Source organism: Bidens hawaiensis, unplaced genomic scaffold (assembly GCF_021521415.1).
Source record: "Bidens hawaiensis isolate Kalapana, Puna unplaced genomic scaffold, B.hawaiensis_p1.1 tig00004868_1, whole genome shotgun sequence".
Classification (NCBI taxonomy): Eukaryota; Viridiplantae; Streptophyta; class Magnoliopsida; order Asterales; family Asteraceae; genus Bidens; species Bidens hawaiensis.
The window spans coordinates 166,532-192,445 of NW_027491307.1; the positions used below are offsets into that span (position 1 = coordinate 166,532).

Consider the following 25,914-nt stretch of genomic DNA (forward strand, 5'->3'; position numbering starts at 1 on the left):
AATTCACACCAGAGTATTATTAAACCACTCGTAACACAAATCTGAACCTCTACGAACCAATCCGAACACCACAAACACCTCAATTCCAGTCCAATTTTACTCAAACAAAGTCAAATACCTCTAGACTTTGAATACTTTCCCGCGTAAATCAATTACAACGATTCAAGCTGAATTAACACAATTAAACTATTACATATGATCACATGAACATTGTGAACAATCCTAAGGCCAATTTAATACCTATTATCATGTTTTAGACATTAAATTGATTGAAGTTAAGTACGAACAGTTCGAATATTGAATCCATACACAACGATACAATTAAACTTCAAATCTGAGATCATTTGGAATGAATATAGATACTAAATGTATTCAACCAGACACAAGCTCTGATACCACTTGTCGAACCGTGTGATCTGAATGATTACTAGTTCATTACGTTAACGGATCTAGTCAATGATATTAAGTTAGTGTGTGTAACTGTGTGTGTTAAGATGGAATTTGGGCAGAGTAACAAGCTGGAAATGAATAATAATCAGAAATGTTAATTAGAATAACTTTATTGGAGATATATATAGACGATGAGCTCAGTAGTCAAACACTACCTAACGAATGAGCCACATTTACTATCAATACATTAAGTATCATTCGTAAACATAATGGATGAACACATACGTTACCCTCAGTCGTTAACATCCCCTAACGAATGAGGACGAATAATACGCTGAGCTTATTCGTTATTAGCTACTCCAACAAATGTAAATTTGCATTATTTACCAAAATACGTTAAACAAAGACCGAGACACAAAACCATGTACTAACAATAACCGTAAGCCGAACCTTCAATTCCTTAAACCATTTGGGTGTCCTTTTACTATGTTGAAGAAAGATGCGGGTAAGTATGAGGAAAGGTATAAGGTTACTTTCTTGGGTACACGTCACCTAAGAAACAGGTATGTAATCTGTCTTTTGGGTGTGTTGAAGAATGGTGCCATGTAGATTGTTAAAGGTACACCACACCACTTGCTGGCAAGGGACTTGATTGGATGCTCGATTATGATGGTCTATTTGATTCTTTTTCTCCCTCAGTTAATGTTGAAACCGAAGATTTGGTTCATGCTTATTTCAAAGATAAGATCTTATATGTTCCAAGATCTTCTAATTATCAAGATCTAGTTTTACATGATTAACAAGTTATGTCAGATGATGTTTTTGTTTCATCTGATGATGCCGAATTTGAAGATTATTCCTTAACACCGTTTGTTGAATCTCATGAAATTCCTGAGATAGAAGTTGGAGAATCTTCCCAACCTTTGAATGCTGAAAAGGCTGAAGAGAAGGTCACCAGCTTACAAAACAATGTTGTAGTTCCTGAGCATCCAACTCTTCGAATTCATGCTTATTATCCCCAAGACAATATAATTGGTGATTTGAAAGAGAGAGCACTTACACGGAGTCAAGTTTCTAATGTCGTTTATGATAAGTTATTTTGTGTGTATGCTGATTTGCATGCATCGGGAATCATGAGTATTGCCAAGTACACTTGCTTTCTATCCCAAATTGAACCGACGAGTGTTTCAATGGCACTTCAAGAACCGTCATTCGTAGAAGCAACGTAAGAAGAGTTGCAACAGTTTATTCAACTGGGTGTTTGGGATCTCATTGATAAACCGACTTGAGTGAAGAAGGTGATCCCGGTAAAATAGGTATTTAAGTGTAAGAAAGATGATCGTGGGGTAATTTTGTGAAATAAGAAAAGATTGGTAGTCCAAGGATTCAATAAAAAAGAAGGCATAAATTACACCGAAGTGTATGCTTCGGTTGCATGACTGGAGGCTTTACGAATATTCCTAGCCTATGCAACTTTTAAGAATTTCAAGGTCTATCAAATAAATGTTAAGAGTGTAGTTTTGAATGGAGAAATTCATGAATAGGTGTATGTGAAGCAGCCTCCTAGTTTTGAGAATCCTGACTAGCTGAGCATGTTTATCGTTTGAACAAGGCTCTTTATGGTCTTCGCTAAGCCCTAAGAGCTTAGTACTGCATGTTAGCTGATCATCTGATTGATAGTGGCTTCAAGCGAGGGACTACGGATTGTACTCTCTTCTACAAGACTGTGGAAGATCATCTCATCCTTGTCCAGATTTATGTTGATGATATCATTTTTGGCTCCACAGACGACAACTTATGCAAGGAATTCGAGAAGACGATGCTGACAAAATTTGAGATGAGCTCGATGGGAGAAATGAATTTCTTTTTGGGATTGCAGGTTCACTAGTCTGATTCGGGTCCTTTAATTCATTAAACCAATATGTGAATGATGTCTTGAGCCGATTCAAGATGACTGCCAAAAAAGTCCCCTCAATTCCTCTTCCCGTGGGTCACAATTTGTCATCGGACGAATCGGAGGATACTGTTGATCCGACCCTATATTGTGCGATGATTGGTTCTTTTATGTATTTAACTGCATCTCGCCCTGATATTATGTTTGTTTTTTGCTTGTGTGCCAGGTATCAATCGAGTCCCGAGTGACTCATCTGGCGGCTGTTAAGCGTATTTTCCACTATGTGAGTGGAAATCCTGACATCGGGTTATGGTATCCTAAGGATGATAGTTTTAATCTTACTGCTCATACAGATTCGTACTATGGAGGGTGCAAGATTAACTTCAAGTCTACCATGGCGGGATGTCATTTCTTAAGAAACCAGCTTGTTTCCTGATAGTGTAAGAAGCAGACAACGGTCTCCACTTCAACCGCTGCCGAATATGTGGCAGCATTGAGTTGCTGTTCACAGGTTTTGTGGATCCAACAACATCTATGGGGATTACGTTTTGAAGTTTCTTACTACTCCCATATTTATTAATAATTCCTCTGCGATAAGTATCACTAAAAACCCCATCCAACACTCGAAAATGAAACATATTGAAATTCGTTATCATTTTATCCGTCACTGCTATGAAAAGAAGTTAATTAATCATAAAAAAGATTCACATGAATTTTCAGAAAGCTGACCTTTTTACCAAAACATTTGACAGATCGAGACTTACTTATTTGTTTGGTTTAAATGGTTTAAAAATTTTGACGGCAATTCAAAAGCTCGGTTAATCATTTTTTTGTATAGTTTTTTATTTGTTTTCTTTCATTATGTTTTACATTTTTGGGGGAGAATATATGTGAAAATACAAAAATATTGTGTTTTTTTTTAATATATAAAATTTCAAATACATTGAAAATTATAAAAAAAAAATTTGAGAAATTTGATCCGACCTAAATGGGAAATGATAGTACATTGACTAAGCGGACCTATCACATGGATAAACTAGACTAAAAATTGTCGTAAGATAGTTGCATGATGTGTATGATAGACTTAACAGATTGTATAAGTGATGAAAAGATATAAACCTAGATACTTGCCAAATATCGTGGTATTACATCTTTGATGCATAGTTAATGTCTGTTTTGAGATCCAGAGAGTTTAAATATTGATTTGTGTACATGTGTTATTTTTGTAATTGTTTTTCATTTTATTTTGCAAAGAAATTCAAATTCAAATTTTCTTTATTTTTATCCAAATCTTGGATCCTCTCCTGCGTGATAAGATTATCCAACCTAAGGGTTAAGATTTGGATATTCAGCTTTATTTTCTTGGTGTTTCGTATAAAGCTTTAGACTTTCTCCACGCGATAATATTGTATTATCCGAATTTATTGTTAAGGCCTTATACAACTTCAACTTATTTTATCTTTTTATATAGTTAAAATGGTACCTTATCTGCGTGTAGTACTACCGATCTTAAGGGAAAACTTTAACCTTGTGAGGTGTTTTCTTTGTGTTATTTTTGCATGAGTCATAGCTAATCATTACAAGAAAGGAGAAATATGTAGATGTGAAATTCACTATATAAAAGATATAAAAATTGTGTCTGATAAATGGGGTCCACATAAGATTTGCGCTTAATTGAACCTTAATATGTATCGTAAAACTACTGAAGGATCTGTATAAAGTTTAAAATGGATAATTATATCTGCAATCATCATTGAATTATGTGCATAATAATGTCAAAATTAAAGTGTAGTATAGGACGTTACTAGTCAATATGATCGCATGCCGTGATCTTTCTCACCAAAATATGTATGCTTATCTTTTTTTTTTTCTTTTGATTTTTGTTGGAATATTTGAAAAATTATCAAAACAAATTTCGGTGTGTTTTAATATAAAGTTTGAAAAGCCAAAAAGATTCTTAATGTTTTTTATCTTAATATTTTAAAATTCAAATAGATTTTCTTCTTTGTTTTTTTATTACCGAGCTATGAGAATTGAAATCTTGGATTTTACGATCTTAATCAAGAGTTTTACCCGCGAGTTTAAGTTAATATTTGAAAAATGGCATCAGAAATTGCTTTTGATGGTTAATTTAAGGATTTTACAAGGGGTTGGAACGGCAAAACCTTCATTCGTTACTTTAATCTTCATTCGTTATGAAAGTATAACAAATGAGTGTCCATTCGCTAATTAACTTTAGCGAATGTACTTCATTCGTTACAACATACATTTGCTTCCGCAATAACTTTGTACCATAGCGAATGAGAACTCAATTCGTTATTTAGTTAACGAAAGAGTGGTTATTCGTTATCTTTCTTTAATGAATGGGCCATTTGAGTTGATTGGGAATCGTGCATCATTTTACGAAGTATATAAACCCTAGTTAATGAATGTTAGATCGTTCGTATTGTCACCGTTTGTCTTGATTTTCCCTCACCCTAAACAAAACTCTTGCAAAATTTTCTTAGACCAGTTTGCGACATGAAAATCATTTGGTTTGTCATCATTCATCACTATAAGGTACAACTCGATCATCGGGAATGATTTAATTTAAGGTTTTGATGGAAAAACCCTTACGAACTGATAATGTACAAATTTGCGATATAATTCGAAATTAAAATCAAATTATCCAATGTTAGATTGGTATTGATGTTGCATCGATGTCAATGGGTCAAGTTTGGTTGTTAATGGTATGTATTAAAGGTTTTCAAATTCGAATTGCAATGTTAGACTTTTTGGGTTCATTCCGATTTCAACTTTGACTTATCAGTCAATGAATTCATTCGTTAGTGACATATGTGTTCATTTGTTGTCAATTTTTCCTTCATTCATTCATCATGTAACGAATGGCTTTCATTTGTTAGCTGTGTAGCGAATGAGGATACATATATCATAGCGAATGTGATACATATGAGGCTTCTATAACGAATGAGTCTATTCGTTAAGTTTCTTAACGAATGTGACAAGTTTTCAATCGTTATACTGTTGGTGTGTAAGGAATGAGGACTTTTAGGTCATTTTCAAAAATATTACAAGTTATTAACATATTTGTTTGTGTAGATACGGATGATAATCAACAGATTAATATTCCAGAAGGACAACAAGATCAGCTTGTGATTCAAGATGTTCAAGTGATACAAGGTCAGTAGGTTGAGAAACCTGTGGCTTATCCCCATCCACAACAACTACAAGAATATGAAGGATCTGCTAGTCATTGATGGGTAGCTGACAAGAAGCATAATATTGTGCTTTCTTGGGTCAAAATTTCTTTGGGCATGCTATGTTCGGTGATATAATTATGTTTTTGAGAAGATCAAGAATATATCGTGCTATCTCAACAAATCTCCCAGTTCATTATAGTATTATCGGACCATTTTGGGAGACTGCATGATATATTGCTGAAAAGAATCACATTGTTGCTGAGATTCAAGGAAAAAAGATAATCGTTGATGTAGAGATTATTCGTAAAGTGTTGGGATTTATTGATACTGTTGATGATGTATGTGAGTTTGATATGCAATTGATCAAGGGATTATTTAGACGGGTAAAGTATAATGGTGATCTAAATAAGTCCATGTACAGCAAGGCACACTTCTGCTTGCAGTACAAGTATTTGTTGCATGTGCTGATTCATTGTTTGGGAGTCGTAGAGGCGGATTTAATGAGTGCAGAATTATATTGTAGTCTGCCTTTGTTGCTTTGGTGCTGAAAAAGCCTTTCAATTTCTCAGAGATGCTATTTTATCATCTTAAAGAGAACTACACCACGAAGAATCATAAGTTCCTGATGTATCCATGTTAAAAGTGAAGATAGTGTTGTTTGTGGATGTGAACCCCATTGTAATGAGTATGGTTGATGCAGCTGATATAGAAGAAGACGAGTTTTTTGACCATTGTTTGACTAAAGAATAGATCACCATTCTTCTTAACTTAAACAAAGAAGATGTGGAGGAATTTGAGAGACGAGAAGTGGAAGATACAAAAGATGTGGAGGAATTTGAGAGACGAGAAGTGGAAGATACAAAGGATGTCAGATTTGATACAAGTGTTCCATCTGGGAATACTTTCTATGGTGATGTGGAGATGGAAGATGTGACGGCTAAGGAATACCTAGATATGTATACATAGTTTAACACTAATGATGGGATTCCATTTTTTTACTACTGAATATTTTGAAGCAGTCGAAGAGTGTTTGTGAAAGGAGGAAGAGAAGAAGAAAGGTAAAGAGAAGGTGTAAGAACCCAATACATGTCAAGCTTATGATGATATGTTTAATTATAATGCAAAGAAGATGAAAAAGATGATCGACACGTTGTGGTATGAACAAAAAGAAGATTATCTGCAATCAAAGGCCCACATGCTCGCATATCAGATGAAGAAGTTTGTAGTTGTGAAGACCTTCAAAGGTGATATCGTCAATTGGATGTATGAACCGGAGTTAAAGGTTTGTATCGTGAAATGGGAGAACGGTATGCAGTATTTTAGACATATTGCCGATGTTCTTAGCATGCCACAATGAAATGTTCATACATTGGCGTATAGGCCATTCATGAACCGTGGTGATACTCAGTTGGTGAATTGGTTCTATCATCATTTGGTCCACGAGGTTTATTATGGTTTCATGTTTTTCAAGCCACTGGTGCCGACTAGAAAGTATGTTGGTGAGATTCATCCACGCACTGGCTGGAGAAAATTGGTGCTTAACATGAAGCTGCCTCGAACATGAAAGAAAGTCAATTTAAAGACTTTTCCTCAAAGTCTTTATAAGAGATTCAATAGGTGGTTCTATGATGACAAGATGGGATAAGCGGTAATAGTATTGGTTTTTGGATTAAAGATCGAGTTTATTTGGATAATTGATCTGACGTGGCTGGTTAACTTATCTGTGTCTGATAACAATGTGTTATTTCATTATCAGATCAGATGGTCGCACAACAAAGACAACGAGCTAGCTATGCAATTCCAACAGGCTGTTCATGTTTGTCATGCATTTGGAATTCATAGCTGTGCTGATTGAAAGACTGGCATATTCAAGAGTTAAAGATCACAAATCTCAAGACAAGGGGGATTTTGTTGGTACATCGTTTGTCTTCTCAGTATTTTCTTAATGTATTTGGATGTTAGCTTAATGTATAGGGATATTTTAGTAAATGTATGTAAAGCTCATTCGCTAAGGCATGTTTAGCGAATGAGGTCGTGTGTTTTGGACCTCATTCATTAGGGATGTTAATGAATGAGAAGTAATGTATGGAAGGTCATTCGTTATGGTATGTATAACGAATGACGTAACGAATGGGATGCTTATTCATTAGGCATGTCTAACGAATGAGCTATCACATATAAATACCCAGTAAATTATCAAGTTAATTATCAGTTCTTGATTTATTACATTTAGACTCATTACTCTATCCAAATCTCCTCATGTTACACACAGTTACATAGAGTAAACCTAATCGAGTCATAACACGATCATATCAAAGACTGAATATAATATGACGAATAGACCATGGATTCTCTGAGCGGTTTGTCAACACGTAACTTCATGGAAAGTGTTGGCAATGTGACCATATTGGTTAAAGCTGGTGCAAAGGCGGTACGAGGTATAAGGGGGATGATGCTGTTGACAAGTGGTGCACAACGGTTGAGGCCTAATATAGGTTTCTTGTTAGGAGAGGCTTGCTGGGCTTTAGGTTGTGGTGGATTGGATTGGGTTAAAGCATACTTGCGGTGATCGGCCTTACGTTTGTTCTTGTTGATGGAGTAGCGGTTGGCATGATTATTGGGCTTATAAGATGTCTCGGCCTTGACCTCTTTTTCGGGTTCGGTCGCGGCCTTCTCTTCAGGTTTCTTGGTATTCTTCCTCGTCATGGTCCCTGCTTTAACGTTGTTCTTGGTGAGAGAAGCAGCAAGAGTGATGGTAGCATGAAGGTTTTGCGGTATACTACTCAAGACGGAGTCTTGAAATTTCTTGGGCAACCCAGCTATATATTTGTCAATGGCTCAGGAGAGGGGAATGACCAAGTGGGGAACCAACAAACTAAGCTCATGGAAACATTTATTGTAGGTGTCACTATCACTGCTTTCTTGCTTAAGCACCCAAAATTCAGCTTCCAATATTTGTATCTCCTGTTTCGGGCGGAACTTCGTGAGCATGATTTCTTTGAGATCATCCCACGACATAGCCGTGACAACTTCGGCCCCTCGGGAGTATTTTTCACTGTTCCACCAAGTAAGGGCTCTTAATTCGAAAACACTCAAAGCATAGGTGGTTTTCTTGTTCTCGAGACATTGGTAATGGAGTAAAATGCTCTCTATGCGTTCAGACAACATCCTTCCCTCCAACAAACTTAGGAGGGATAGCATAATTGAACTGCTTGTAGCAACAAGCAAGGGGGTTTGCGTTGTGGTGGCGGCATTTATGGTTTGCATTTGCATCATGAGTTCGGGGAGCATTGTAGCCATCTCCTTGGAAAATTAGGAAGCCATCTTCTTCTTGGAGTTCTTGTTGTTCCTTGTGGTACGAACATAACGACCAGAAGACATTCTATGAGGATAAAATATGAATTTTTTTAACATGAGGAAATTCATGAGGTTGTTATGAAAACAAAATTAAAATATTAAAATAATTCAAGTTGAGACACTATTTTGAGGTTGTGGTGGTGATTGAGGTTGAGGTTTTAAGATTTTAAACATTCTTATATAAAATATAATAATTTTATATTTAAATTTTTATCGGATAATTGAAACATCCATGAACCACCATGGATTTAATGTTTCAATCCACAAATAAAATATAAAATAATTGAAATAAATGGTTGGATTGTTCATGAAACACCATGTTTATCCAAAAAACAGTCGAAATTCAAAATAAAATCAAGATTTGGGTGTTGGGTTGTCCACGAACCACCATGGATCTCTAACAAAATAATCAAATATTGAGATAAGGGGGTTGAAGTGAACGACTGAAGTATTTTTGGAATCACCCTATACTTCACTCGTTCATTCAACAACAATAATAATGAGGAAATCGAGTTTATTCACGTATCACCGTGAATTCGGCTATAAATAAGGAATTTAGTTATCTTTATTTAAGATAACTACTAAACTACTTAAAGCTTTGAAGTATGTGACACGTTTTCGCGTTGCCCAATAATTTCAAATACTATGTTCGGAAAATCCCACAGGAAAGAAATAACATCTTTGCTTTGATTCTCATAATCGTTTTAACAAGGCCCCGACTCATAGTATTCCCCCTTTCCAGTTATTACGAAACCCCGACACAACTTCATATACTTTAAGGAAGAATGGAAAGTGAAAATCGAGAAATTCTATAGGAATTTCTCAAAATAAATAACAACTAGGGTTTGAAAACAATTTTAAGGATAAGGCATAACTTCGGAGAAGTGTGTGCGTGTACATCAATTATATAAAAAAATATTCAAATAACGATGTTCCTCATTATGTCATTTGGTCTAACGAATGCTCCCGCGGCATTTATGGACATGATGAATAAGGTGTGTCGGCCGATGCTGGATAAGTCAGTTATCGTCTTCATCGATGATATATTGATTTATTCAAAGAGCGAGTCTGATCATGTCGAGCATCTGAGAGAGGTATTAGAGACTCTTAAGAAAGAAAAGTTGTACGCTAAGTTTTCGAAATACGCGTTCTGGTTGCGAGAAGTGCAATTTCTAGGTCACGTGATTAATCCTGAAGAAATTACCGTGGACTCAGCTAAGATTGAAGCAATAACGAATTGGAAGACCCCTCAGAATCCGATTGATATACGAAGCTTCTTAGGTTTAGCCAACTACTATAGGAGATTCATCGAAGGTTTCTCCAAGACAGCCGCACCGTTGACCTGTATGACCCGAAAGTTGGTAGTATTCAGTTGGGGTAAGTCTCAAGAAGAGGCTTTTGAGGAATTAAAGAAGAGACTCACGCAAGCTTCAATCCTTGCTTTACCTGATGGTGACGAGGACCTGGTTGTTTGTACTAATGTTTCGCACCGTGGGTTAGGTTGCGTGTAGATGCAACGAGGGAAAGTGATAGCTTACGTATCTAGGCAGTTGAAAGTCCATGAGAGTACTTATCCGACGCATGATTTAGATCTAGCAGCAGTAGTGCATGCTCTCAAGATATGGAGGCATTATCTGTATGGTACTAAGTGTACCATTTACACGGATCATAAAAGCTTAAAGTACTTCTTCAAGCAGAAAGAATTGAATATGAGGCAGAGAAGGTGGTTAGAATTGATAAAGCATTACGACTGTGACATTAAGTACTATCCTGGTAAAGCTAATGTGGTTTCCGATGCGCTAAGTCGTAAGAATGAGGAAATCATTGCAACAGTGAAGTTATACCAGTTGATTATGAAATCAAGTCTTTTTGAAGAAATCATCAAGGTGCAGTCAGAAGTGCTGGCAGATGAAGGGCTAGTAAAGAAAGAAATGATTTTCGGTAAGAAAGACGAGTTAATGGAAAACACTCATGGTGTTAAGACTAGGTTTGACCGTATGTGGATTCCATGCCATGGAGATCTTAGAGGTCAAATCTTAGACGAAGCTCATAATTCGAGATATTCAATCCATCCAGGATCCAATAAAATGCACCAGGATTTGAAAAGAGACTACTGGTGGCCATGAATGAATAATTATGTGGTGGATTATGTTAGTAAGTGCTTAACTTGATTACAAGTTAAAGCCGAACATCAGAAGCCTTATGGAAAAATGCAACCGCTTGAGATACCTGAATGGAAATGGGCACACATCACCATGGATTTCATAACGAAGCTACCTCGTACAGCTAAGCATCATGATACCATCTGGGTGATTAGGGACCATTTGACCAAAAGTGCTCACTTTCTGCCTATACGAGAGGCCATCTCGTCAGAAGCGTTAGCAAGTTTGTTCATTAAGGAGGTTGTGTCTAAGCATGGAGTACCGTTATCGATCGTGTCTGATACAGATACTCGGTTTACTTCGAGATTCTGGAAGAAGTTCCATGAAGCTATGGGAACGAGGTTAAACATCAGTACAGCGTATCATCCTCAAATAGATGGACAGCCTGAAAGGACGATCCAAACCCTTGAGGATATGATACGTGCTTGTGTGTTAGACTTTGGAGGAAGTTGGGATGATCATCTGCATCTGGCAGAGTTCTCCTATAACAACAGTTACCATTCAAGTATTGGTATGCCACCATTTGAAATGCTTTATGGTAGACGATGTAAAACTCTGGTATGTTGGGGAGAGATTGGTCAGAAAGAAATGGGAAGCATAGAAGTTGTTCAAGAAACGTCTTCAAAGTTCGATCATATTAAGGCAAGAATGAAAGCTGCTCAAGACAGACAACAGTCATATGCCGATAAGCGGCAACGACCGATTGAGTTCGTTGGTGACAATGTGATGCTCAAGGTCTCGCCTTTGAAAGGAAACATTCGTTTCAGAAAGAGGGGAAAGTTGAGTCCAAGGTACATTGGACCGTTTAAGATTTTAGATCGCGTGGGTGAAGTGGCTTATAAGTTGGATTTGCCCGAAGAGTTAGAAGGAATTCATTCAACCTTCCATGTTTCTCATCTAAGGAAATGTCTAGCTGATAAAACGTCTCACGTTCCACTAATGGATATTGAGGTTGATGAACAATTAAACTACATTGAGAAACCCATAGAGAAAGTTGATCGCAAGGAGAAGCAACTTCGTCATAAGGTTATACCTTTGGTGAAAGTGATGTGGAAACATCGCAAAGGATCAGACGCTACTTGGGAAGCTGAGGATGAGATGCGCAAGTTTTTCCCTAATAGTATAACTAATAGTTAGGTTTCAGGGACGAAACCTCTTTAAGGAGTGAATACTTGTAACATACTATGTTCGATAATATTAAATAAAGAAAGGTTATGTGGTGAACCGAGCATTAATATTTAATTAAGATTAAATATTATAAAGAATATGGACTTGGGTGGAGAAAGATGGAATTAGGGATGGGATGGGCCTTAGGTCAATGGTCTTAAGAGAGTATAAATACTCCCTTAAACCTCTCTAAAACCCTAAATCCCTCATTTCTCTCCATATTATTCTCTACACACTCAAAACACACATATACACCTACATCTACGGCCGAGAGGGAGAGAGAGGGGTTCAAGAGCAAACCGAGCTTGGAATCATGATAGATCTTTTATATACAAGCTAAATACAAGATTTAAAGTTCATAACCAAGCTAACCATGACCTAACAAACACGTAAAGGTATGTACTTTATCTTTAAAGTTTACGTTTTTATGAACGATTAGCCTTGAAACTTAAACATAGAATAGATCGTTAAAATGAACTTAACGAACCTACGGTTATAAATGGCTCGTTTAAAGAAACCCTAGATCTAGTTTTGAACGTTTTAAGCCTAAAAGTCCAAACTTTATGATCTTTCGGGTCAAGTTTTGGCCGAGAACGATTAGTGAAACATTGATGGATCCATACCAAGCCATAACAAGGTGTTAAGGCTAAGACGAGTGCGAGATAATGGCATTAAAGACCAAACCGTGACCATTAAGGGTCAGGTCATTCGCTTACTTTATAGTCGCTTAGAATCTAGCTTATTCGATTACTTTTATGATCGATCACTTTATGGTCGATTACTATATGATCGATCACTTTCATATTCGATTACTTTTATGATCGATCACTTATATGGTCGGTTACTTATTGACTCGCTTACTTTATACTCGATTACAATACACTACTCGCTTACTTTATACTCGATTACACTAACTCGGTTACTTTTGAGTCGCTTACATGTGGGTCGATTACAAGGGACTCAAAGCATAATTAGGGACTCAGTTACAAGGTGTAATCGATTACACTGTTAACTCGATCACTTGTCCTCATTCGATCACATTGGATAATCGATTACATTGAGTTCGATCGCAATATAATTCGCTTACTTTGATGGTCAATCACTTTATACTCGATTACATTGAACTCGATCACATTATCACATGTCGATTACTTTGATTCACATACAATTAAACTCTATTACTTTGATTCGCATACATTGACTCGATTACTTCCACGTGACCCGATCACATTCATAAGACTCGCTTCCTTATGGGACTCGATCACAAGCCTTGGTTCAATTACATTGTGAATCGATTGCATAGTAAGTCGATTACAATCAAAGAAACCCGATTGCATGTAACACTCGATCACTATAGTATGTTCGATGACATGTGGCCCTTTTGAATATATACATGCATTCACGTACATGTATATACCGGGTATGCAACGAATAATATACTTGAGGAATTGTACACATGGGTGGCTTGAATACACACAGGTTCTCGAATGTATACGTGCATACGATACATTGTATAAACCCAAATACTTAATGCGATTCAAATACATTGTACATGTATCCGAAGGCATGGTGTAACCTATATACTATATATATATATATACACATACGATAGTATGCAAGAATAGAACATAAAGAAAGGAAAGAAGAATCAAGTAATTGAAAACCCTAAATTCAAATATGCTAGGGTCTAAGAATAAATATTCTAAGTAAAAGTGATCTAAACTAAGGCCATTAAGTTAGACCAGACTTAGCCAGTTTTGGCTGAAATACGATTAGGACAACTATTGATACGTGTAACTCCTATACAGTTAGCAGAGCTCAATTAAAGAAGGGATTGACAATTAACGGAGAAAGAAACAGGATCCAAGTGAGTTTCTAGCCCCATTTCCTTATTATGTTTTCGAGATTGTGTGTATACTCGATGTGATAGTTAATACACTTACCTTAAACGGTAAGTGTATGCCATGTAAGGTTTATGTGATAGATATATGTTATGAATGTGAATGAAAGCTTGTCGGTACGTGAACAATCTTCGGACATTGCACGTATTGACAAGGGAGGTATGTATATGAAAGATGAATGTGTATGATATATATGTGTGTGTGTGTGTGTGTGTGTGTGTGTACAACATATTAATATGTATGAATTATTAAAGAAAGTATATATACGTTACGTGTATGTAAAGACGGTATGTACGAAGACGAAGAAATAAGGGATCAGACCCTAATAATATCTGAGATAGAGAATAAAGGGATCAGACCCTAATAATATCTGAGATAGAGAAGAAAAGAGGGATTAGACCCTAATAATACCTGTGATAGACAAGAAAGGGATCAGACCCTAATAATATCTAAGATGCACAAGGACAGAGGGATCAGACCCTAGTAATATCTGAGATAGAATGGACAATACTTATATAGTATGAAAGTATTAAACTATGAACGTATGTATGAAATTATGTAATGAAAGTTAATTAGCAAAGTAATTATTATGTATCTTCGGATGAATAATTGAAGCTAAGTAAATATATTGTATGATGTATGATTAACTAGAAATCACTCAGCGTAGCTGACTTTTAGTATGCATGCATGTGAGTAGGATGAGACAGCTGGCTTGAGAGGGGACACATGGCAGAAGAAAAAGAGTTTGGCATATGAAGACTTATGATATTTTATAATTATTGTTTTAATTTTGAAAGGCAAGAATGACTAAAGACATGTTATAAATTATTTTTGTATTGTTTTATGAAAGTTTTAATATTCAGCGAATGTTTCAATTAACTATGATATTATAACTGTGTTTATGAGTAAATCTAACGTCAAAAGTGAGGCACCGACAACGTGGCCTTACATCAAGTTGGTGAATCTTCCAACCCATTTGGGCTGCAATACTTAAAACAACACAAATTGTTTCAAAACTTGCTACTAGAGTGAAAGTTTCTTGATTATTTATTCTCTGTTGTTGTGAGTATCTCTTTGCCAGAAGTCTGGCCTTGTGGTGAAGAAAACTTCCATCAGCCCCCAACTTTCTTTTATAGAGGCACTTTAGACCAACCAAGTTCTTGCCAGGTGGAATCTTTACAAGTTCTCAAGACAGGTTTCTATTAATAACATCCAACTCTTATAACATAGCTTCAACCCATTCCTTCTTAATAGCAGCTTCATCATAATGAATTGGATCTATAACATTCAAAGCAAATTGGCAGTTGTAAAAGTCAGCAGCAACATTAATCTTTTTAGCATTAACATACACTTTATTCGGCCCCTTTGTTCTAGGTGGATGAGTTGGAGTGTATGTGCTATCCTACTGTGAGGATGGTAAGGAAGAAGAGGCTGGTGATGGGATTAGGTTAAGTGATTGGCTTTGGTTGGGACTTTGATCATGAATTGGTGATTGGTTTTGGCTAGGAGTTGATGTTGGAGTATGTGGTGTTGAGGTGTTATTGTTTGAACTAGATTGTGAGTAAGTAGGTTCATTACTAGGGATAAGAAAAAGGTCAATATAGTTGGCTTCATTGGATAGGGGTTGCTTATTCCATTGCCACTCAATTATGTTCATGATTGTAAGTTCCCTTTTAATGTCATGTGATTCAAAAGAATTTATTGAATTTAGTGGAGGTATACTCCCCACCCATGTTAGATCTCAACACCTTGATTGAAGTTTCACCTCCCCTTTTTACCAGAAGTTTGAAAGTTTAGAACTTTGAAAAGACATCAGACTTGAAATATGAAATATACCCAACACATCCTGGTGTAATCATCAATGAAAAACACATAATAGTACTGATTTCCATAAAGACTTGTTACTTGCATTGGTCCTGATACATCTGTGTGGATCAATTCAAGCTTTTTGGTGGCCCTCCAAGCCTTTTGGTCCCTTTTAAGGCATATTGGGTTGTTTATGTTTCAATATTGTTTTTTCTTTGGGCTTTTAGTTGAGCCTTGGTTGGCTATGGGCCGGGTTTGATTGCATGTCCTACTAGGCCCGATCTAGGAAGTGGTTGTTTTGGGTTCGTCTATTCCACATGATATATTTATGCATTGTTGTCTAGTTTTGTAACACTCATATGTTGGCATCAGATTGATAATTATTGATAAGAACACAAAGATGGTGAAAGAATTAATACGTGATCGCAAGATTACATACATAAAGAGTTTACATGGATCGTGGAATAGAAAACTAAACGACTGTAACCTTAAGATCAGGATATAGCAAACTTATCGAGATCTCAGTCATACTTATTCAAACTAACAAAATAGTTTTAACTATGGCAATTTAAATAAAAGACATTTGGTTATAGGCAGATCCCATGTAGCTCACAACACATTCTTTAATATCATACACCTCTATATATTGAGGCTATATATATAAAGAAATAGACATGTTAATGATATATACATGCTAAACAAACAAATGAATACATGACTAAATGGCCTCTACACATACTACATACAATAAAATAAAATGCCTGAGGCTTTATTTCGTTTATGTATTGTAAATTTATATTCTAGAGTTGACCCTTATTTATATTCAATAATCATATATATTCTTCTAGATAACTAGGGGTGTTCATGGTCTGGTTTTCATGGTTTTAGTTCAAACCGTTGGTAACGGTTTTTGGTTTTTGTAAACCAAAACCAAACCGTAGAAATGTTAAACCGAACCGAACCGTTAGTAACGGTTTGGTTTCACGTTTTGTGCCTTTTTGGGTTTTATACAAATTGTTCAATATAATGTATGATATATTTATAGTTCATTTGTCCATAGTCAAGTGTAAATCCAAGTTGTCCGAAAACCAAACAAAATAATTATCTGATCAAACTCAAACTCTGTGCCTAAATAACGGTTTGGTTTCACGTTTTGTGCCTTTTTGGGTTTTATACAAATTGTTCAATATAATGTATGATATATTTATAGTTCATTTGTCCATAGTCAAGTGTAAATCCAAGTTGTCCGAAAACCAAACAAATAATTATCTGATCAAACTCAAACTCTGTGCCTAAATACATCAACAAGTATAAGACTTCTTGCATTCTGAGACTAAAGAGACTAAAAAGTTATTTAAGGTTTTATTTAACAATATAAAGGCCATGATTGGAGTTTGTGGTTTGTGTGTTTGAAATCATTTTCTAATTCACTGTTGGTATGCCGCTAATTATATTATATATATACACTACCAGCTTTAATTTAACAAATATATTAACATATAATCTAAAAGTTTTTAAAAAACCAAATATAACTAAATTAGACGGTCCGGTCCGGTTTATACTGTTGGTTTTTCGGTACAAACCGTAAACCAAATCGTTCGCTATGTTTAAAATTTTTGAAACCAACTGACCGAAAAATAAGGAAAACCAACCATGAAATCGAGCCAATAACCGGTTTGGACGGTTTCACGGTTCGGTTTTCGAACCGAATCGTAAACGCACCCACAGATAACTAATAATTGGCCATCAACATTGACTCCCCAGAACGCATTATCACAGTGGCCACACATATAAAGCTAGACTTGACCCTTATTAATGGTCACAATTACATCATCATGTCCTTAAATAGCGCATGCATTCGGCTGCAATCCAAACTACATCTGTTAAGATATCGTTCACAACATAATCTAGCCAAATCCCACAATCTATGAACCTTCTCCTCATCTTTATTCTCTCTTCCACAATCATATCATCATCATCTTCTTCTTCAGATGATCATCAATCGTACATTATTCATATGGACAAATCAATGAAGCCATCACCCTTCTCTGATCACCACAACTGGTACACTTCTGTACTGTCATCATTATCCGATGAAGTTCCCGTGACGCATCTCTACACATATAACCATGTCATGGATGGATTCAGCGCGGTGCTCACCAAGTCCCAGCTCAAGCAGCTTGAACAGATGCCCGGCCATCTTGCAACCATTGAGGAGACTCTTGGCCAGCTTCACACGACGCACACGCCGAAGTTTCTGGGACTAGAGAAACATGCTGGACTATGGCCTGTTTCTGATTTTGGTGAAGATACGATAATTGGCATATTTGACACCGGAATTTTGCCAGAAAGTGAGTGTTTTAACGACCAAGGAATGTCAGCAGTACCTTCTCGTTGGCATGGAGCTTGTGAAACCAAAGGCTTTTGTAACAAAAAGCTTATCGGTGCGCGTTCGTTTAGCAAGGGGATGAAACATCGAAAGGAAAACATATCAACAACAGACGACTATGATTCCCCTAGGGATTCTTTTGGGCATGGAACACATACATCTTCAACAGCTGCCGGTAGTTTTGTTCAGTTTGCTAATTATTTCGGGTATGCCAATGGGACAGCCACTGGAATAGCACCCAAGGCTCGGTTAGCCATGTACAAAGTGTTATTCTTAGAGAACTCATATCACGCTGCAGCAACTGACACGCTAGCTGGAATGGATCAAGCCATAGAAGACGGTGTGGACCTGATGTCTTTATCGTTGGCGAGACACCGTTTTACCAAAACCCTATTGCAATTGGGGCATTTGCCGCCATGGGGAAAGGGATCTTTGTATCTTGCTCAGCTGGTAATTCTGGTCCTCGTGCATACAGTATCAACAATGGAGCTCCATGGATCACTACTGTTGGTGCGGGAACAGTAGACCGAGATTTTGCTGCTTATGTTACACCAGGTGATCCGAACTACGGGACGCTAATCGGGAAATCGGTTTTCCCAAAAGATCTGTTGGTAGAGAAGGTTCACATATACTACGGATATGGAAATAGAAGCAAAGAAACTTGTGCTTATAATTCCCTTGATCCCAAAGATGTTAAAGGCAAGTACATTTTCTGTGAATTTGATGATGAAGTATCAGTCTATGAACTCAATGCCACCGGAGCTGCCGGCGCTATCTTTAGTTAAGACTTTGGTTACTTTCTCCAGCCAGGGGACTTCTATTTGCCATTCGTTGTACTGGAACCCAAGGTTGGAAAACTGTTAAAAAAGTATATAATTAACACAAAGAATGCGTTTATTAGCGTTAAGTATGGTGAAACTTTATTGGGTATTAAACCAGCTCCACAAGTTGCATACTTCTCATCAAGAGGACCTAGCCTGCGATCTCCATGGATCCTAAAACCCGATCTTTTGGCTCCAGGTGTCGATATCTTGGCTGCATGGGCGCCCAATAGAGAAACTGCGCAAATCGGAGATGATTATTTATTCAGTGATTATAAGGTCGATTCAGGTATTAATAATCAAATATATATAATTGCATAGAAATTAACTAATTAATAATATACGCATTATATCTAACAGGTACATCCATGGCTTCTCCACATGTGGTAGGCGTGGCTGCGTTACTGAAATCTACCCATCGTGACTGGAGTCCAGCCGCAATTCGATCTGCCATGATGACAACAGCCGATATTCTAGATAACAACGAAAACGTAATCATGGACATGATCACACGTAAACAAGGTACCTATAGTATATTGTCGATCAACTATTTATAGGAATGCAACGAAAATAATTTAAAATAAATGTATCTTCTAAATATGGCGACCATCCAATCATATAGCAATAAAGACTAACAATACATTATTCTCTCTAACTAAAACCAGGTACTCCTCTGGACTACGGTTCGGGACATGTTAATCCAAACAAAGCCATGAATCTCGGTTTGGTATACGACATTCAAACGCAAGATTACATCAATTATCTCTGCGCATTGAACTACACGCAACACCAAATCCAAATCATTTCGAAGAAATTAGAGACTGTTTGTAACAACGCAACCGTTGATCTTAACTACCCTTCGTTTATTCTTGTGTTAAACAGCACAGATACCGCCCGTTACACGTTCCACAGAGTGTTAACGAACGTCGGGACGTCAAGTTTTCATATCGAGCCGAGGTGTATACTCCTATTATTGGTATGAGAGTGGTTGTCAAGCCTTCTATAATATTTTTTGAAGGTAGACACAGCACGTCCAAGTTTGAGGTCATCGTTGATGTTGATATAAATGGTTCTAATCCGATCAAGGGTCGGTATTTTGGTAACAATGGGTATCTAAGTTGGCACGAGGTGAATGGAAGTCATGTGGTTCGAAGTCCGATCGTATCTGCAATTGCTTATGCTGGGAAGACACCTTAAGATCAAGAAATGGTATATAAGATACCGCTTTGAATTGATGCACACACAAAAGATGTTAAACTATCCTATTCAAGTGATGCAAAAAGTAAATTATATAATGATTTAAAATGGGATAATGATCAAAATGCCCCTTTTACCAACAGCATTCCTTAATCAATCCATCCAAACCGAAAATACCCGGCCAAAATGGCCACTTTCTAAACTGCCGGATCTAACATATTAGAACTGACATGCGATAAATCTATTTGACATCCTTCCGTTTTTTAACCAACAGCATATAGGCATGTATACACTTAAACTGTAGGCCGTAAATCTATTATGCGAGCTTCATATAATTGTTAGTCAATGAATGTTGTTGGTAATATATTGGTCATTATCCCGTTTAAAATACATAACATGCATTAACGTGTTTTTCTTCCAACAGTGCGCTAGCGCATGTTTTTTCATAAACGAAAAATACACGTTTTTTATTGCCTAGTTATGTTTATAAATAAACGAATTTCGTTTCTTAATTTATATTGAGATAGATGAATAGTCGTCGTTAATACACAATTTTTTTGTTTTATTTTTCTTAAAATAATTGATACAACATAATTACAAGCTATCAATTATTTTTCTAGATTGAAATATTTAAAAGAGGTCTATGGGATCATATGGGTGTTTATCCATGTTTTTACTCTTGTATTGGGAATTACAATAAGTGTACTAGTAATTGTTTTGCTATAGAGAGATATATCCGTAGGTATACAACAACGTAGTGGCCGTGAATACGTGGGACCTTTGGGAATTCTTCAAGCTCTAGTAGATGGCACCAAATAACATTTCAAAGAGAATCTCGGGTCCTGCACGATGCAACGAGTGTTTGGACACAGGCCTTGGTAATCACGTAACAATTTTGGGTGTTCATGGTTCAGCACGACGTGAAACAACCCCGGGCACGACATGATTTTAAGTGGGTTCGACATGACACAAATAAGTTAATGAGTCAAGTTATGATTAAAATTAATATTGTCACAAATATGAGATTATTTTATTTTAGAAAATAGCATACAATTATGTAACCAAACCAGTTAATTTAAGGTTAAAAAGTGAATTATTATGTGTAACGATTAAAAATAAATGTGCTACTAATTTTTGTATATAAATTATAAATGTATAATGTAATGAGATTCTTCAAATTATTCCTAAGTTGAGTTGTGGTAATATTTGAAGGGCTTGTTTTTATTTTTGTGAAAAAAAAAATAGATGGGCATCGGATGCTTTAACCACCTTTAGTATTTTTAGTATTATGATTTCATATTTAGGTTGTGCATTCATGCTTCGTTGATATGTGCAGTATAATCTTTAACTCGGTATTGAACGAAATTTATATCGAATGTTAAAAAAATGAGCACGACACAACGGTAAGTTTCTTTATTTTTAAATGATAATATATTTAAAACTATAGAAGAAAATAAAAAGTATAAAAAGTTGTCAGGTAGAGGTTAAAGATGAGGGGACAAATTTGTAACTATTCTTTAAATGAACAAAGGTTTAGTATAGATGAGGGCAACTGTTGAAACTATATTTGGTAAATTAACGACATGTGAGATCTAATGATTCAATGACCATTTTGCCCCTATTGATGTTTGTACCACGTTGGTTGTAAATCGGTTATCCTCTGTGTAAAGGGGCAACGTTGCCCCCCCCCCCCCCCCAGTGTGTCACTATCACGTAGGAAACGTGGTTTTGAAGCCTTTCTTCATAACCCCCAACTGTGGTTTGTCGCCCCTTTATTGCCCCATTATATATGTGTGTGTATATATACACACACACATATATATATGTATGTGTGTGTATGTATGTGAGAGAGAGGGAGAGAGATGATGGCCCCACCACTCCCCTTTGTCGCCCCTTCATCATGATGTAGCCCCCTGAAATCGCCCCCCACCGGTGTTCACTCCCCCAAATTGTCGCTATGTAGCCCCTTTGAAGCCCACAATGGTCAGTCTAAGCGTATTAATTTACCATATCTCATGTATTATATATAGTTCATATCAAATATTAACGTAGATGAATAATCATTGTTAATTAAATAAACTTTTTATATTTTACTTAAAAGTATTTGGATAGATGACATTGTTGCTTTTCAAAAGCTACTTGTTCAAATGTACACAAGAAGAAAATTGCAAAAGAGAAATATGGGTGGGTGAAATCATATGGCAGAAGGATATCCAGCGGTCGTCTTCGTATTCGCACCTTTCTGATAATGACTTAGCTTTATTAATGTAAGCATACACTAACTTTTGATATTTCTTCTACTTTGTTTATTCAGATATTGAATACTTTTAGCTCCACTAAGAAACGGGCCAAAGATAATATTAAGAGAAAAACTAATATGTTGATAGCTCATTTCGAAATTATAATAATGGAAGAAAACTCTATGCCAAAAAAGGTCTTTCGCCACACACAAAAAAGTGACCGTAAGCCTATCGCGCAACAGTTCTGAAAATAATATTACAATGTGTCACGATTAATACCATAACTAGCAATCTACGTTGAACGATTATTAGAAGTTCACGTTAAATAGATTACCGTGAATGTGACCCACCTACTCATGGAGAGATAATAGGACTCAGCCCAATGAGTGTGGCCCAAATAGTAAAACCCAACTATTAATTACTACAGGCCCAACAATATCTAAATAAAATATAAATGGCTGGGTCAAATACCAAAACCCATACACGCATGCAATCAGCCCAATGAACATAACTTGTCCAATGAAATTGAACTGGCCCAATAGTAGGCCCAACGTGTTTGATACGGATATCTTTAAATACTATTAAAGCAATACAATTGTACACATTGCCTTCTTCTAGGCCGTCCACATGTGCAATCCAGTCAGCAACTTTCCATTCATATATTCTCTATTAGGCTGCCACGTGTCATGTTGACCAAACACCCTATATTTAAACCTTAATAATTCATAATTTTTCACCTTAAACATATTTTTCTCTCTTTCTCTATTAGCCGGGTCTCTTTTCACCCTCTCATATATTCCGGCTACTCTAAATCTAGATTTGTATTAATTGTTTTCCGGTAAGTTTATATTTTATTATAAACATCCGATTGTTGATATATGTATTTCCGGCAAAATTATATTTTCTTCCGGTTATTGTTTCCTCTAACCTTTTTATCTTTATTTTCATTTTCAACTGATTTTATAAAAATTAGATTATGTTGTAAATCAAAAACGGTGATGAAGCTAATATGTGGACGTATTTACGTTTTTCCGGTAAGTTTTTCCGTTAAATTTTTCCAGTTATGTGTCATACATATAACAATGGTTGTTTTATATTTATTTGAAGTTTTATATTTTTCTTTCCTCTCAAATATTCCGACTAATCTAGATATAGATTTGTATAAATCGTTTTCCGGTAAGATTATATTCTATAAAAAATTTCTGATTGTTGATATATGTATTTCCGGCAACATTATATTTTCTTCCGGTTATTGTTTCCTCTAACATTTTTACCTTTATTTTCATTGTTAACTGATTTTATTAAAATCAGTTTAAGTTGTAAATCAAAAACGGTGATAAAGCTAATATGTAGACGTATTTAAGTTTTTCCGGTAAGTTTTTTCGTTAAGTTTTTCCGGTTATTTGTTATACCTATAACAATGGTGGTTTTATATTTATTTGAAGTTTTATATTTTTCTTTCATGTTTTTTTGTTTTACATGTTAATCTTCTAGGTTCTAAATAAAAAATCAACTTCATCCATGGAAAATATCATTATTTCATTTTTCCAGTATGACAAATTTAAATTATCCGGTTATTAATTATAATTATAATCTTCCATAATATCAATGTTATAACAAAACTTTATTATTTCAGATTATTTACCCGATTGATTTACGAAATATTTCAGTTTACCTTCTAAATCTAAATCTGAGATACCATGGTTATTATCATTATATTGTTTTTTCCGGTAAGACGTTCAATTTTTTCGGTTATAAATTAAATATCAAATTTTACATAATATCAATATTAATATTCTAGTTTAAATTTCAGGTTAATGTCTCGACTGATACAAGCTAATTTTCATGGATTGGGCATTATTTTATAAGAAGTATTTTTTTATATTGATGTATATTTCTTTTTTGAATATTCAATTATATTCATTATTTGCAGATAAAATAATATATGATGTATATTGGAGATACCTTGATATATATATTTTTTCCGGCGTGTCTTAATATACATATATTACACATTTAAGTATCCAATTAATACAATTTATTGAGTTTGACTATCCTTATTTGTTTAAATAACTAACAAGGATAGTCAAACTCAATTAATTGTATTAATGGTTTTAATACAATTTAATTAACATATTTAAACTCATTTTAAATTCGGAATTTGACCAATATTTCAACAAAGTTTTAAAGGTTTTAATACACTCCATAATTTTAAACTCATTTTAAAATATTTCCATAACTTTTTGAAGTTTTCAAATTAACCGATTTAATTTTTATTTTTGTAATTATTTCTAAGTTAATTAGTCATATTAGTAAAATTATGAACATTTTTGATTTTAATTTTTGTGATTTGGCATTAACTAGAGTAAGTTATCATTTTAATATTCAAAAAACTAATTGCCAAACTAAAAATATTTGTCATAATTGTAATGTAATCTTACTTTAATTTACGTGAATATTAATTATTAATTAATACTAAAATAATAGCCGCGTTATTTTAGAACACAATATTAAAATCGACATAATTTCTAATCATCAATACTTAATATATCATAAATTAAATAACCGTTTTATCATCATTTATAAATATTATTTGGCACATATGATTTAATGAATATTATTAAACATGACAACTTTTCATAATTTATTAATATTATTATTCTCATGAACCAAGATATTTCAAATTATTTCTATCTTTACATAGAAGACCAAATTTAAACTTAAAACTACAAAATTTAATTAACATATTTAAACTCCTTTTAAATTCAGAAATTAACCAATCTTTCAACAAAGTTTTAAAGGTTTTAAACTTTTCATAATTTATTAATATTATTATTTACATGAATCAGGATATTTTAAATTATTTCTATCTTTACATGGAAGACCAAATTTAAACTTAAAACTACAAAATTTAATTAACATATTTAAACTCCTTTTAAATCTAGAAATTGACCAATCTTTCAACAAAGTTTTAAAAGTTTTAATACTCTCCATAATTTTAAACTCATTTCAAAATCTTTCAATAATTTTTTGAAGTTTTCAAATTAACCGATTTGATTTTCAATTTTGTAATTTTTTTTCTAAATTAATTAGTCATATTAGTAAAATTAGAACCGATTTGATTTTATTTTTGTGATTTGACATTAACTATAATAAGTTATCATTTTAATATTCAAAACCAAACTAAAAATACTTGCCATAATTGTAATGTAATCTTACTTTAATTTAGGTGAATATTAATTAATAATTATTACTAAAATAATAACCGCATTTTTTTTGGAACACAATATTCAAATTGACATAATTTCTAATCATCAATACTTAATATATCATAAATTAAATAACCTTTTTATCATCATTTATAAATATTATTCGACACATAGGATTTAT

The 25,914-nt window shown here is 34.9% G+C and overlaps 1 pseudogene across 1 annotated transcript; it reads left to right on the plus strand.

Moving 5' to 3' along the window:
* The first annotated feature begins 17,786 nt into the window (after positions 1–17,786).
* LOC143628306 (subtilisin-like protease SBT1.7) lies at positions 17,787–20,317 on the plus strand (annotated as a pseudogene). The gene is made up of 3 exons (XR_013152726.1): positions 17,787–19,376; positions 19,448–19,609; positions 19,753–20,317. The product of XR_013152726.1 is annotated as a subtilisin-like protease SBT1.7 (transcript).
* Positions 20,318–25,914: the final 5,597 nt, after the last annotated feature.